Genomic DNA, 13,855 nt, shown 5'->3' on the forward strand with positions numbered 1-13,855 from the left:
TCACAGCACACCATGCTGCCCAGCTATCACTGTTGGCTTATGTTAACCAGGCAGTTTGCGAGAAACATAATCAAATAAATTTACAATAAAAACGATGTTATGACCTTCCATATGGCTGAACAAGTCAATTAAACTAGCTGCAACATAAGATTAAAATAAAAATCACAGTGTTATCTCAAAATACAATTTTTCATTAACCTGTGTAACATCAGTAACCAGAAAATTAACTTATTTATAAGGATGTGAGGAACGAATCTTAATTTCAATCTGTTTAAGCATTGTGGGAGTGATGCTGTTTTGATCATCAGTCTCTGTATATTGAAAACATAATCATCTGTGCACCCGTTATTAATAAGTAGGATAAGTAGTTTCCAGTACTTGTCAAAGAAAGCAGAATAGTCTTGCTTTTATGTGATGTCTTATCACGTCTCTCTGAGCCATCATGAAATATTTCCCCCGACAATGATTTGCTGTAAGGTCCAGTTGCCGCTCTTATGAGGCAACAAAGTTCCAAGTAAAGAAATGAGACACATGACCACTTAGTTCACTTTTGGCATGTTGGTTGAGGGGTGTTGTTCTGAGAGCCACCAACTCTTCTTTAAAAAAGAAATTGAATACTCACTAGAACCACCAAAACAGGCAAAAGGGGCTCTGAAGATTGGCACCATTCAACAATGCTGCATTCCCGAAGGACTGCATTGAAATGTCATGAGCCCAAGTCCTAAAGTGGAGCTCAAGAATTGTCCGACGTGAAAGCATTTAAATAAATAACACCGTGTATAATCCAAGTAGGTCTGGTTCAAGAGACCAGTGAGGACCATGGTTTCAGAGCTAGGAGACCAGCAGAATCCCAGTTGGAATATTTGTATTTAACAATATCGCCTAGGTTTTGAAGGCAAAATATGGGTCTGATTCGTAAAAAAGTTAAAAGGTAAATATCTGAAAGGCTTTAAAAAAGGTTTATTCATTAGCCACAAGTAGGTTTACATTAACACTGCCATGAAGTTACTGCGAAAATCCCCTAGTCACCACACTCTGGCGCATGTTTGGGTACACTGAGGGAGAATTTAGCATGGCCAATCCACTTAACCAGCACGTCTTTCAGATCGTGGGAGGAAACCGGAGGATCCGAAAGAAATCCATGCAGACACGGGGAGAACATGCAGATTCCGCACAGACAGTGACCCAAGCCGGGAATCGAACTCAGATCCCTGGTGCTGTGAGGCAGCAGTGCTGACCACTGTGTCACTGTGCCGCCTGCGTCGATATCAAGCTTTTCACAAACTTAGAACATCACTAAGCATTTTACAGCCAAGGAAGTATGATTCAAATGTTGTCATTGCTGTAGACCGGAATTCTCTGACCTTGCCCACAGCTGAGGTTCTCCAGTCCTGCTGCAGTGAATAGAGTTTCGGCTGAGCACCAAATTCTCCATTCTCCATCCTCACTGGCAGGGCGAATGAGCTCGGAGAATTCCATCTGTAATGTAAGAAACACAGTAGCCAATTTGTGCAGAGCAAGCTTCCATGACAGTAATGTGGTGATGATTAGATGATCACTTTCAGTGATTTTACTTTTGATGGATATGTATTGGACATGGCATTAGGAATAACTCCCCTACTCCTCGTTAAAAGAGCGCTTTGGGATCTTTCTCTCCCACCTGAGAGGACAGCGGGGTGGGTCAGTCTAGAATTCCTTCTCGCCTCCAACAGTGCAGTGTTTCCTCAATACTGCATAGAGCATCAGACTCAATTTTGTTCTTACGTCTCTGGCATGAACTTCTGACTCTTCAACCTTCCAATCAAAGGCAAGAATATTAACTGGGCCTGTAAATCTGAGCTTATTAATTAATCAGCTACAAGTTTAAAGGCTCCTTGGACCAGAACCTGTTAGAAAAATAACTGCTTGTTAATGCTGCACGCTGTGATTAACGTGAAATTAACCAGCAAGTTCACGGGATTAAGAGAGCCATCATCTCTTGTGAATCTCCAGAATTTATCGCTCAGGTGTTTATGGTGTCCACTATTTGCTTCACACAAGTAACAACTTGCTCTTAACCTCCCTGTTAATTTAAGAACTTGCTCTGGATTTGCACATGAACTGTTTGGTAAATGCATCATCCAAGGTTAAGTCTGGTAATTAATGGTGTAAGTATTTTTTTAACAATGGGCCCCAAAATTGAATGATTTAAATTGTGGAGTCTTGCAGCTATATAAAACCTTGGTTAGGCCACATTTGGAGTACTGCATGCAGTTCTGGTCGCCACACTGCCAAAAGAATGTGGAAGTGTTGGAGAAAAATGCAAAGAAGGTTCACCAGAATGTTGCCTGGTCTCGAGGGTGTAGACTCCCCTACCTTTGGGAAAAGATGTTGACTATCTAACTGATCTATGCTCCTCGTTATTTTATAGACCTCTATAAGATCATCCCTAAGTCTCCTACACTCCAGGGAAAAGAGTCCCAGTTTATCCAGCCTCTCCTTATAACTCAAACTATCAAGTCCCAGTAGTATCCTAGTAAATCTTTTCTGCACTCTTTCTAGTTGATTTTTTTTTTTGTTAAGGAATGTTGTGCTTCTTTTTTTGTTCAGGGGATGTGGCGTCACTGGTAGCATTTATCGCCCTTCCCTGATTGCTCTTAAATGAAGTGGTTTGCTACGCCATTTTCAGAGGGCATTTAAGAGTCAACCACATTGTGTGGGTGTGAGTCTGGAACCACATGTAGGCCAGGTAACCAGGTACGTGTGGCAGATTCCTTAAGGAGGAATTAATGAACCAGATGGGTTTTTAGGATAATCGACAATGATTTCATGGTCATCATTAGATTTTTATTGAATTCAAATTTCACCATCTGCCATGGTGGGATTCAAACCTGGGTCCCCGGTGCCTGAGTCATGGATTACTAGTCCAATGACAATACTACTATGCCACCCCCTCCCATCTGGGTTATCAAGTAACTTATTACTGATTTTATTTTTCATTTGATTGTGATATCCAGGCTTTGTAGCTCTCGCTTTCACTGTTCTCAAAAACACTTGTCAATAATGGAAAATTCCATTTGTAAGAACAGGTGCCTGGTTATGGATAATTAGGTTATTATTCTTGAAGCTACTTTTTATTTCCCCAAGTGAACTTTTGTGATTATTGCAATAAAGGGTGTCAGTGCTGAGTAAAGGAATATATTTCCACTTTTTGTATTATATTATCAAGTGCTTCTATGTCAGGTCCTCATATTAGTATGAAGACAAAGCTGCTTCCACGCAGCTTCTTCAATGCACCTTGTCCATGACCTCAGAAAGGTTCTGTCTAGCAATCGTTGACATTTTCACTTCTCATACCAGGCTGTCTTGTGCTCTGTCTGGCTGTGACTAGCAATTAAGTGCCAATTAGTTATGCATAACAGACAGTTTTGAAGAAGACGCTAGACTCTGGTTGCCCAAACTCAATGCAGTTGGCAGAGAGCAAATGGTCTGATCCCATCAGTGTGGCATGGAGTTCAGCCCAAGTCCCAGAGATGAAAGGTCATCCTTCTAGCAGACTAGCTCATGCAATTTCCTGTCTATTTGCTGTTTTCATTGTGTTTTTGTGCTGACAACTATTGGTGCATGTTTCTCAGGCAGCTGGTGGTAAATCTGCTGGACTTTCAGCATCCACAGAGCCACTTCTATTATTGTTATCCTGAGCCCACGAAGTGTTCTGTCAACATCTCGATCCCTCTAATGATGTTATAACACACCGGCATTATGCCAGCAAGTCTTTACACATGATACGGTCTCTGTGGTGAGACATTGAAAAGAATAGAATCATAGAATCTCTACGGTGCAGAAGGAGGTTGTTCAGCCCATCAAGTCTCCACCGACAACAATCCCACCCAGGCCTTATCCCCTTAACTCCATGTAATTACCCTACTCGTTCCCCCTGACACTAAGGGGCAATCAACCTAACCCGCACATCTTTGGACTATGGGAGCACCCGGAGGAAACCCACGCAGACACAGGGAGAATGTGCACACTCCACACAGTCATCCAAGGCCAGAATTGAATCCAGGTCCCTGGCGCTGTGAGGCAGCAGTGCTAACAACTGAGCCACCATGCCACCTCCAGTTGAGGTACAGAGGGACAAATAGCTTCAAGATTAATAACCTGTTATGCATAACTCAGAAACCCTGAGTGTAACAGGACAAGTTGATAAGCTGCTAAGGAAGGTATACAGGATACTTACCATTATTAGCAAACTCATAAAATGTAAGAGCAGGGAGGTTTTGCTCAAGTTAGGCCACAGCTGGAGTATTGTGTAGAGTTCAGGCTATGACATTACTGGAAGGATTGTACTAGAGAGGGGTATAGAGAAGATTTAAGAGAAATTTGTCAGAAATGCAGAACTCAGCTACAAGAAAAGATTAAATAGCTGGGGAAGTTCTCATGGAGCAGAGAAAGCTGAGAGGAGATTTACTGAGGTGCATAAAATTATGAAGGGCTCCAGATAAAGTGGATAAAAATGACCTATTTCCATTAACAGCAGGGGCCAATAACCAGCGGGATGTAAATTTAAACCCATTGATAAAAGGATGAAAGGGGAGTTCAGAAGAATTTCTGAAGGGTGGTGGTGTTTGGAACTCACTGCTGGAAAGGATGATGGAAGCGAATACCCTCATTATGTTTGCAAAATAAACATGGACATGTGCTTGAAGCGTAGTAACCGACAGGAGTACAAACCGAGGGCTGGAAAGCGGCATTGGGCTGGATAGTTCTTTCTCAGCTGGCAGAGGCACAATGGGCTGAATTGCCTCCTTCTGTGCTACAAATGTTCTGTTTCCATGTGTACATCTGCCCACTTGAGAAGCTGTCACAACCAGCTGCACTTGCCACAATAAACCAGGTTTCACATTCGCAGCCAGTTCATGGAGGGATGAACTGCACTCTTCAAATATCATTGGATGAAACATGGCAGACTTTGGTCAGAACAGCAATTTCATCTTACAGTCCAGTTGACTTTTCTATAGCTGCAATCAACTGTTGATGTGAAGAGCAGTACTCCTAACTATATTTATTACTATAAATCGCTGTGTATAAGTCAATCTTACATTTAAGATGATCCCATTTTTCCAGCCACTAATACCATGTTTTTGCATATGCTCAGTGCATAACCGGTTGCGGGTGGCACAGTGGTTAGCACTGCTGCCTCACAGCGCCAGGGACCCGGGTTCAATCCCGGCCTCAGGTCACTGTCTGTGTGGACTTTGCATGTTCTCCCCATTCTGCGTGGGTTTCCTCCGGGTGCTCCGGTTTCCTCCCACAGTCCAAAGATGTGCAGGTTAGGTTGATTGGCCGTGCTAAATTAACCCTAGTGTCAGGGGGATTAGCAGGGTAAATATGTGGGGTTATGGGAATAAATATATGGTTACAGCCTGGGAGGGATTGTGGTTGGTGCAGACTGGATGGGCCAAATGGCCTCCTTCTGCACTGTAGGGATTCTATGATTCAGGGACTCTATAAATCATCCCCTCACCCCTTTTCAGCCATTACATACTCTACTTGAATTAGTCGTCTGCCTCAATTTTCACCCGATAAATACATGTTTCACTTGCCGTTGTAATCGAGCGCAAGGGATCAAGCGGGAGATATGGGCTGGGATTCTCCAACCTCGTCTGTGGTTGGGATTCTCCGGTCCCGCTGTTGTGAATGGAGATTTGGCTAAGTGCTAAATTCTCCATTCTCGCTGGCAGTGGTGGCGGGACGTACGGCACTGGGGAATTCTGGCCATGGGCTGTGTTGCAAAGATGCGCAGGAATTTAAGACACATCCACTCTTTGCATCGGATGTCGTTTCAAAATGTCGACCAACCACACCCTTGTCGATGGTCCCCTTTTATTCTCAACCTATAAACTGATCCCATATTTTCGGAGAGATATTCAAGGCTTCGGAAAGTTCGACTTAAGCGCCGACATCTGCGGTGATATAAAGTTCAATCCTGATCCTGAATTACGATTCAATCTTTAATTAATCCCTCGACTGCCAGGAAGGTTTTCTCCTTTTGTTTTATAGAGCTGGTGCACTAATGCTAAAATAAATATTAAAATTTGCTGTAATAAGTATTTTCATTTCAGCAATACCTTTTAGCATTGTAATCATTCTGAACTGCAAGACTTCTAAAACATAATTTAACTGGAAAAATAGAAAGTGAGCACTTTAGCAACAGACCTGGCATCATAATGGAGATCATTAATCACTGCAACAAAAATCATATCTAAACCAAAAAGTGCTGCTAATGAGCACAATGTCGAATGGTCAAATATTAAATGTTTTTCATACAGGTCTATGCTGTGCATATTTAGCTGGGGGAAAAAACACTTGTCTAAGGCACTCACTAAAGGTTGCCAAATTTATTTTGATGTACTGTAGCTCTGAGATGGTGGATCAACTGAAAGGACTTGCCCACATCCCCGCTTACAACTTCTTTCATCAGCTTCCCTCTCACACTTCCCTTCCATCAAACAATATGCTGGACTAGTTTTGCTGTTTGTATGTACAAGTGACTAGAACTTAGGGTGCTGAGACTTCAAATACTCTGGCAGCACGAGCATAGGTTAGCGGTCTTGTGATGCAGTGGTAGCGACCCCCTACCTCTGAGCTGGATACTCCAGGATCGAGACCCATCCTCGGACTTGATGGCCAAGGAAAGTGCGTTCATAACGCGGTCATACAGGTTGTGTGTGTCAACCTGCAAATCCTTCCAAACACGCCAATGGCTGGTGGTAAGAGCAGGAGAGACTAATCAGTCGTGCTTGATATGGAGTGGCATCCTTCAGGCTACAAGCTTCTAGCAACCTGTTCAGGGAATTACTAGATACGGAAACGGACAAACGTCTGCCTTAGTGCACTACTAGGAGTGGGAAGAGAATTGGGCAAGCATAGGGGATTTTAAGTGGTGTTTGACAATTTTCCACTGAAGTGCCTTCCCTGTTTACTATGTTAATGAGATTACATAAATTAAAATTGTTTGGCAGGCAATGTGAAGGATGTAAAAGACCTTCAGAAAGAGATGGCGAGATTGGCAGTCAGGTGGAAGATGCAACGTTACATGAATAGGTGCGAGTTGATTCTCATGCATATCTTTCTATCCTCTAGACTTGGCTTTTCCAATGCACTCCAGGCTGACCTGCCACATTCTACTCCCCATAAACTTTAGGTCATCCTAAACTCTACTCCCCATCTCCTAACTCAAAGAAATTCTCCTTCCCCTATTACCCTTGTGTTTGCTGATCTACTTGGCTCCCAGTCAAGTAATGTCTTTCTTTGAAAATTCCTATGGTTGTTTTCAAATCTTTTCATGCCATGCCCCTCCCTGATCTCCACACCCAAAACCTTCTAAGATATCTCCATTCCTCTAATTCTCACCCCTTGTTTATTCCACCCATAATTGCTCCACTATTGATGGCTATGTCTTCAGTTGCTTCAGCCCCAAGCTCTCACCTCTCACCCCCCACTTCTCGGCCTCTCTCGCTTTCCTATTATAAGAGACTTCTTCAAAATTATCTCTCTGACCATGTTTTTGGTTATCTGACCTAATATCTTCTTCTGTGGCTTGGTGTCCTGTAAAGCAACTTGAGGCGCTCCATTATGTAAAAGGTACTATATGAATGCAAATTGTTGTTGTGATACTTTTGGGGAAAAGAAGCACAAAATGGGGACATTCATTCAGAGAAGAGACACTGAATGGTTGGATCATCACCGTTGAAATTCTCTGGTCATTGTGGAACTGGAAAAAAAATAGTTTTTGCAGTGCCTGATCCATCGAGTGTTTCTCAAATTTTGCAGTAGAGTTCTGGGACATGGAGAGGACCGTCGTTTCTAAATTGTGTCAGGGCAAAATATGAGACACCGTGCAGGGATTCCTGAAATCACTGAGGATTCATATGGTGGTGACCATGATGTCTGCACAGATCAGGCGTATAGTAGCAAGACCCTTTAAGGGGGCAAGGTTTTGGAAGGTCATGTGACCCGATCTGGCCAAAGAGTGGGAATCCCGGAGCTAAGTGCAAGCTTTCCCAGGAAGAATCGATCCTGGAGCTGTAGAAGTTGGTAGCACTAAGTTGTTTGAATAAATAGTTTGTTGTTGTTCAAAGCTGGTGGCTGCTAATCACTCAGACACTACAAGGCTCATGGCCTGATATTTAGATATTGGTAAGCACAATGCTTGCAGGAGAAATTTCTATTCCAATTCTCTGCTCCTCTGCTGTGAACCTCTCTGGACTTGTCCCTTCCATTCTAAATGTGTATCACCTCAAATTGATTCACAGTAAAATGTAAATGACATCCCAAAGAATTATCTACTGTTTTTCCATTCGTGCCGTACAATGACCATCACCAATGAGAGAGAATCTAGCCATCTCCCCATTCAATGACATTACCATCACCAAATCCCCAATATCAACATTCTTGGGGTAGCCATTGACCAGAAACTCTACTGGACTAGCCATTAAATACTGTGGATACAAGATCAGGTCAGAGGAATCCTGCAGTGAGTAACCCATCTCCTGACTCCCCAGGGCCCATCCATCGTCTACATTGTACAAGATAGGAGTGTAGTGGAATACTCTCCACTTGCCTGGATGAGTGCAGTTCCAATAACACTCAAGAGGCTCGACATCATCCAGGACAAAGCAAGCCATTTGATTGGCACCCCATCTACAAACATTCACTCCCTCCATTACCAACGTGTATCATCTATCAGATGTTACTGAGCTGAGCAAGCATCATGTAAAGGAAGAAGCTTGAGTCAGTTTGTTTTCATCATATTACTATTCACAAAACCCAGTATAGCATAATTTCTTTCTTTTCCACATAGTTTTCTCCCCCACACAGGTGGAACTGGTTCTTGTATAAGTGCCCTAACCTTCCCTAATTCCCAATGACTATCAGCTACTCCAAATCATAATGAAAAGCTCACTCAACTGTGACAGCATTTGCAACATTAACACAGATGCACTGCAATAACTTACCAGTGCTCCGTCTACAGCACCTTCCAAATCTGTGACTGCGACCACCTAGCAGGACAAGGGCAGTAGTTGCCACCACCTTCAAGTTCCTCTCCAAGCCACACACCATCCTAAATTGGAACATTATCGCTTGTTTCACTGCTGCTGGATCGAAATCCTGGAACTCCAATTCTTAACATATTGTGGGTGTATCCATACCACATGGACTGCAGCAGCCCAACAAGATGGTCCACCATCACCTTCTCAAGGACAATTAGGGATGGGCCATACCAGCGGCACCCACATACCATGAACAAATAATAAAAACCTCCTCGCTATCACTGACAAATAGTGTAAAAATAGCAACCCTAGTCAGTGGTTAGCACTGCTGCCTCACAGCACCAGGGACCTGGGTCCGATTCCCGGCTTGGGTTTCCTCCAGGTTCCCCGGTTTCCTCCCATTATCCAAAGGTGTGCTGGTTAGGTGCATTGGCCATGCTAAATTCTCCCTCATTACACCCGAACAGGCAACTAGGGGATTTTCACAGTAACTTCATTGCAGTGTTAATGTAAGCCTATTTGTGACTAATAAATAAACTTTACTTTTTCACTTTGTTCTATAATGAAGTCCTTTCTTTTACAGGCATGCTTGAATGCATTGTGTCTGAAGGCCTCCTATCAGTGAGAGTGTTATCCTGTAACCCCTCTGGAGCCAATCTACAGTAGACTATTGTAGGTAAGTGATAGAGTATAACTTTAGCGGAACTTTGGAAGTATTTGAAAAAGATGCATGCTGGTGAAATTATGTAATAACTGAGAAGACGTAACAACGGCGATGATTACCTTGCTCCGAGATGTTCCTATTACCATTGGGGTTGAATTTCAGTCTATAACCTCGGCATTCATCTAATCTGGGGCTTGCTAGCTATTAGAAACTGCCTAATTTTCTGTGAAAAAAATGGAATGAAAATCAAGTATTTTCCAGAACAAAACATGGCATTTGAAATACCTGGACGCAAGTTGGAAATCTATTCCTTTAAGTCCTCAACCATTATGGAAGAGAGAGGTGCAGGAGGCTCATTTATTTTTTCAAGCCCAGATTAATGAGATAAAAGCTTTTGTTCTGCTCTGTTTGTAAGCGTCCTAAGTGAATTTATTTTGGGCAATTACAATGCAGTTTGTAATATATGCTTATCGCACAAAATAATGTAGAATCATACAGAAGCTCGTTGTTCATGTACCTTGTATATGCTTATACATTCAAATTTATCCTTATCGCTTTATTTCTCCATGGCATCTCATATTTTTGTTTCAGTGAAGCCTTTTTCTCCTGAAATCAATCAACCAGTGCTTTAAATATTGCCCACTGTTCTATTTCTCACACATTATTTTTCTCAGTTTATTTCCTTTAGCATCAACTTCTTTTCCTTACAGTTTGCACCTTTCACATTACTTTGCACTCCCTCGATGTCTCTCAAGTGCTTCCTTCCACCTTCTATCATGGTTACCGACTCTAAGCTTATGTTTCACACTTATCTCTCATATCTGCACTCGCCCATTTGCTATTGCTAGGGAAGTATTTCCTCAATTATTGGACTTGTATATTAGTCAGACAGAGCCTTGTAAATGCTATAAAACCTCCTTTTCTTTCTCCACCCATTCACTGCCCCTCCTTGCCAATTTATTTGTGGGTAGTTGAAATTCTCCATGATTATGGTTCTGGGTTTTATATTTCTGTTCCCATTGCTCTCAATATGTGGTGGTGTACATAAACTTCTAAAGGTGCAACTGATCCCTTGCTATCCTTTAATTCAATCCATAAAGGTGCTGTTTGGACTAAAATAAAATACTGTAGATTCTGGAAATCCGGAATAAAAACAGTCTGGGGGATAACTGTTGGCTATGACACCAGGGGCGGCACAGTGGCACAGTAGTTAACACTGCTGCCTCACAGCACCAAGGGTTCAATTCTGGCCTTGGGTGGTTGTCTGTATAGCGTTTGCACGTTCTCCCCATGCCTGTGTGGATTTCCTCCAGGTGCTCTGGTTTCCTCCCACAGCCCAAAGATGTGCAGGTTAGGTTGGTTGGCCATGCTAAGTTGCCCCTTAGTGTCCAAAGATGCGTAGGTTAGGGGGATTAGTGGGATAAATACATGGGGTTACGAGAAAGGGCCTGGATGGGTTCCTCTGTTAGAGAGTTGGCACAGATTTGATGGGCCGAATGGCCTCTTTCTGCACTGTAGAGATTCTAACATTCCATTATTCCTGGCCATCTCCAAAAAAGCATCATGGGATTTTTTACATCCACCAAAAGGGAAGACATGGCCTCAGTTTAATGTTTCATCTGGAAGATGGAAGCTCCGACAATGCAGCCCTCCCTCGTCACTGTACTGGATTGCATTAATTAATGTACTGGATTGTAGTGTGGGCGGCACGGTGGCACAGTGGTTAGCAATGCTGCCTCACAGTGCCAGGGACCTGAGTTCAATTCCTGGCTTTGGGTGACTATCTGTGCGGAATCTGCACGTTCTCCCCGTGTCTGCGTGGGTTTCCCCAGGTGCTCCGGTTTCCTCCCACAGTCTGAAAGATCATAGAATCATAGAATCATAGAATCCTACAGTGCAGAGGGAGGCTATTTGGCCCATCGAGTCTGCACTGACCACAATTCCACCCAGGCCCTATCCCCATAACCCCATGCATTTATCCTGACCAGTCCACCTGACACTAAGGGGCAACTTAGCATGGCCAATCCACCTAACCTGCATATCTTCGAACTGTGGGAGGAAACCGGAACACCTGGAGCAAACCCACGCAGATACGCGGAGAACGTGCAAACTCCACACAGACAGTGACCCAAGCTGGGAATCGAACCCGGGTCCCTGGCGCTGTGAGGCAGCAATGTTAAGCACTGTGCCACTATGCCACCCCTTGTGCCACCGTGCCACCCCTTGTGCCACCGTGCCGCCCCCCCATGTCCTGGTTAGGTGGATTGGCCATGCTAAATTCTCCCTCAGTGTACCCGAACAGGCGCCAGAGTGTGGCGACTAGGGGATTTTCACAGTAACTTCATTGCAGTGTTAATGTGAGCCTACTTGTGACACTAATAAATACATTTTAGTGGCAGCCTTGACAGCCTTTAGTGGTTAAACCCTGACCATTCTTTCTCTAATTCTAAAGCTGACTATGTAAAGGTTTGTAGCTGATTTGGACAAAATTAAAAGAAATCCCAGTTTTCTCTGAGCACAGTTATTGATATAATAATCCCATTTGTGGCCACGAGATGGCACTATGCTACTATAACGCGGCAATGTGGAACAATGCACTCTTACTGTCTCCCCAGCTGAGATTAGCTGCTGCAACCTGACTGAGTGGAAGATAGGGTCTTTCTAATTAGGGTGGCCCCGCTAATGAATTAGGTCTTTTCAAAAATGTTGCGACACAGAATTGTTATTAACATTTCTGTATCCTTATTTTTTTTTCAGTATACATGTTTAAACAATGAATGCTGATAACATGATTAGTTGAAATAGCTCATAAAGTGTTGAATTAAAACCAGATGCGGTGGTCATGAATGGGGAGTGGAGCTTTGGTGATTATTCCATTCTAACACTGCATAATTATCGAGCTTCCCTGTGCTTTCAGGCCAAGTGTGTCAAAAGTGTTTTTAGATTTTACAATTCCAGCTCTTTGATCTGTACAATTAGAGATTTAAAAAAAAATAAAGCTCCGAATTGATGTCGGTATCTTGAAAAGATGTGCAGGTGCGTAAACAATATTAATAACAGTGTTTCAAAACTTAGTCACGGACAATCTGCTTATTTCAAATTTAAATCCTCGTTTCCCCAATATGTGAACACATTGGGGCAATCCCTCAGGGTTGCCAATCCTCACTCACGGGTAAAATCTGTCTTTGCCTCACAGATATTTAACTCTCAACATTAGATTTTGGGGGCAGAAGGTTAACCAGACCTCAGCGATAAGTAATGAATTAGAATTAGAACACTGCAGAGCACAAGGAGGCCATTCAGCCCATCAAGCCTGCACTGACGACAATCCCACCCAGGCCTTATCCCTGTAATCCCACCTATTTACCCTGCTAGTCTCCCTGACACTAAGGGGCAATTTAGCATGGCCAATCAACCTAACCCGCACATCTTTGGAATGTGGGAGGAAACTGGAGCACCCGGAGGAAACCCACGCAGACACGGGGAGAACGTGCAGACTCCGCACAGACTGTTATCCGAGGTCGGATTTAAACCCGAGTCCCTGGTGCTGTGGGGCAGCAGTGCTAACCACTCTGCCACTGTGCTGAATCTGTCCTGGGATTTCGCTCATGAATACACCTTGTTTTCCACTATGCTTTATCACCCATTTAGTGTATATACATTGTGATGACCTTTGACCCAGAAGCAGTGCAGCATGGAACATTTATCATTCCATTAAAATCTCCTTGGAATCTGTTACCAACAATGCCTGGATAGGACTTTTGCGAGTTTGCATTAATCACAAAGGGATCACTTGCAATTTTCTTGAATGTAAGATAATAAAAATAACAAATTGAATAATAAGGGGTAAGTGCAGACTTGATAGGCCAAATGGCCTCTTTCTGTACTGTAGAGATTCTGTGGTTTTAAATACTGGTCCATTTGACCAGGCCACCCTTGACCTGGAAGTACCACCAGGAAGGAAGTTAAGAATGCAACCATGTGGTTGGTAGATATAAAGGAGAGCAACGAACAGAGGAGCTGGAGGATGAAGGTAATTAGTACACAGATGTAGACACAAAGAGGAAACAGACAGAGACCAAAAAGAGGAACGCAGAGAAGTATTTTAAGGAGAAGAAGTATATCACTCTCAGAAACAGGTCAGATGTTTGTTTGG

At 43.2% G+C, this 13,855-nt stretch overlaps 1 protein-coding gene across 1 annotated transcript in view; it reads left to right on the top strand.

Moving 5' to 3' along the window:
* Positions 1–13,855, top strand: part of LOC144505046 (teneurin-2-like) — a 2,673,959-nt gene that overhangs the window by 432,143 nt on the left and 2,227,961 nt on the right. The window contains exon 5 of the mRNA XM_078230751.1: positions 9,619–9,711. The gene's annotated coding sequence lies outside the window, so the exon portion shown is untranslated. The remainder of the gene's footprint in view (positions 1–9,618; positions 9,712–13,855) is intronic.

This window comes from Mustelus asterias, chromosome 16 (genome assembly GCF_964213995.1).
Source record: "Mustelus asterias chromosome 16, sMusAst1.hap1.1, whole genome shotgun sequence".
Taxonomy (NCBI): domain Eukaryota; kingdom Metazoa; phylum Chordata; class Chondrichthyes; order Carcharhiniformes; family Triakidae; genus Mustelus; species Mustelus asterias.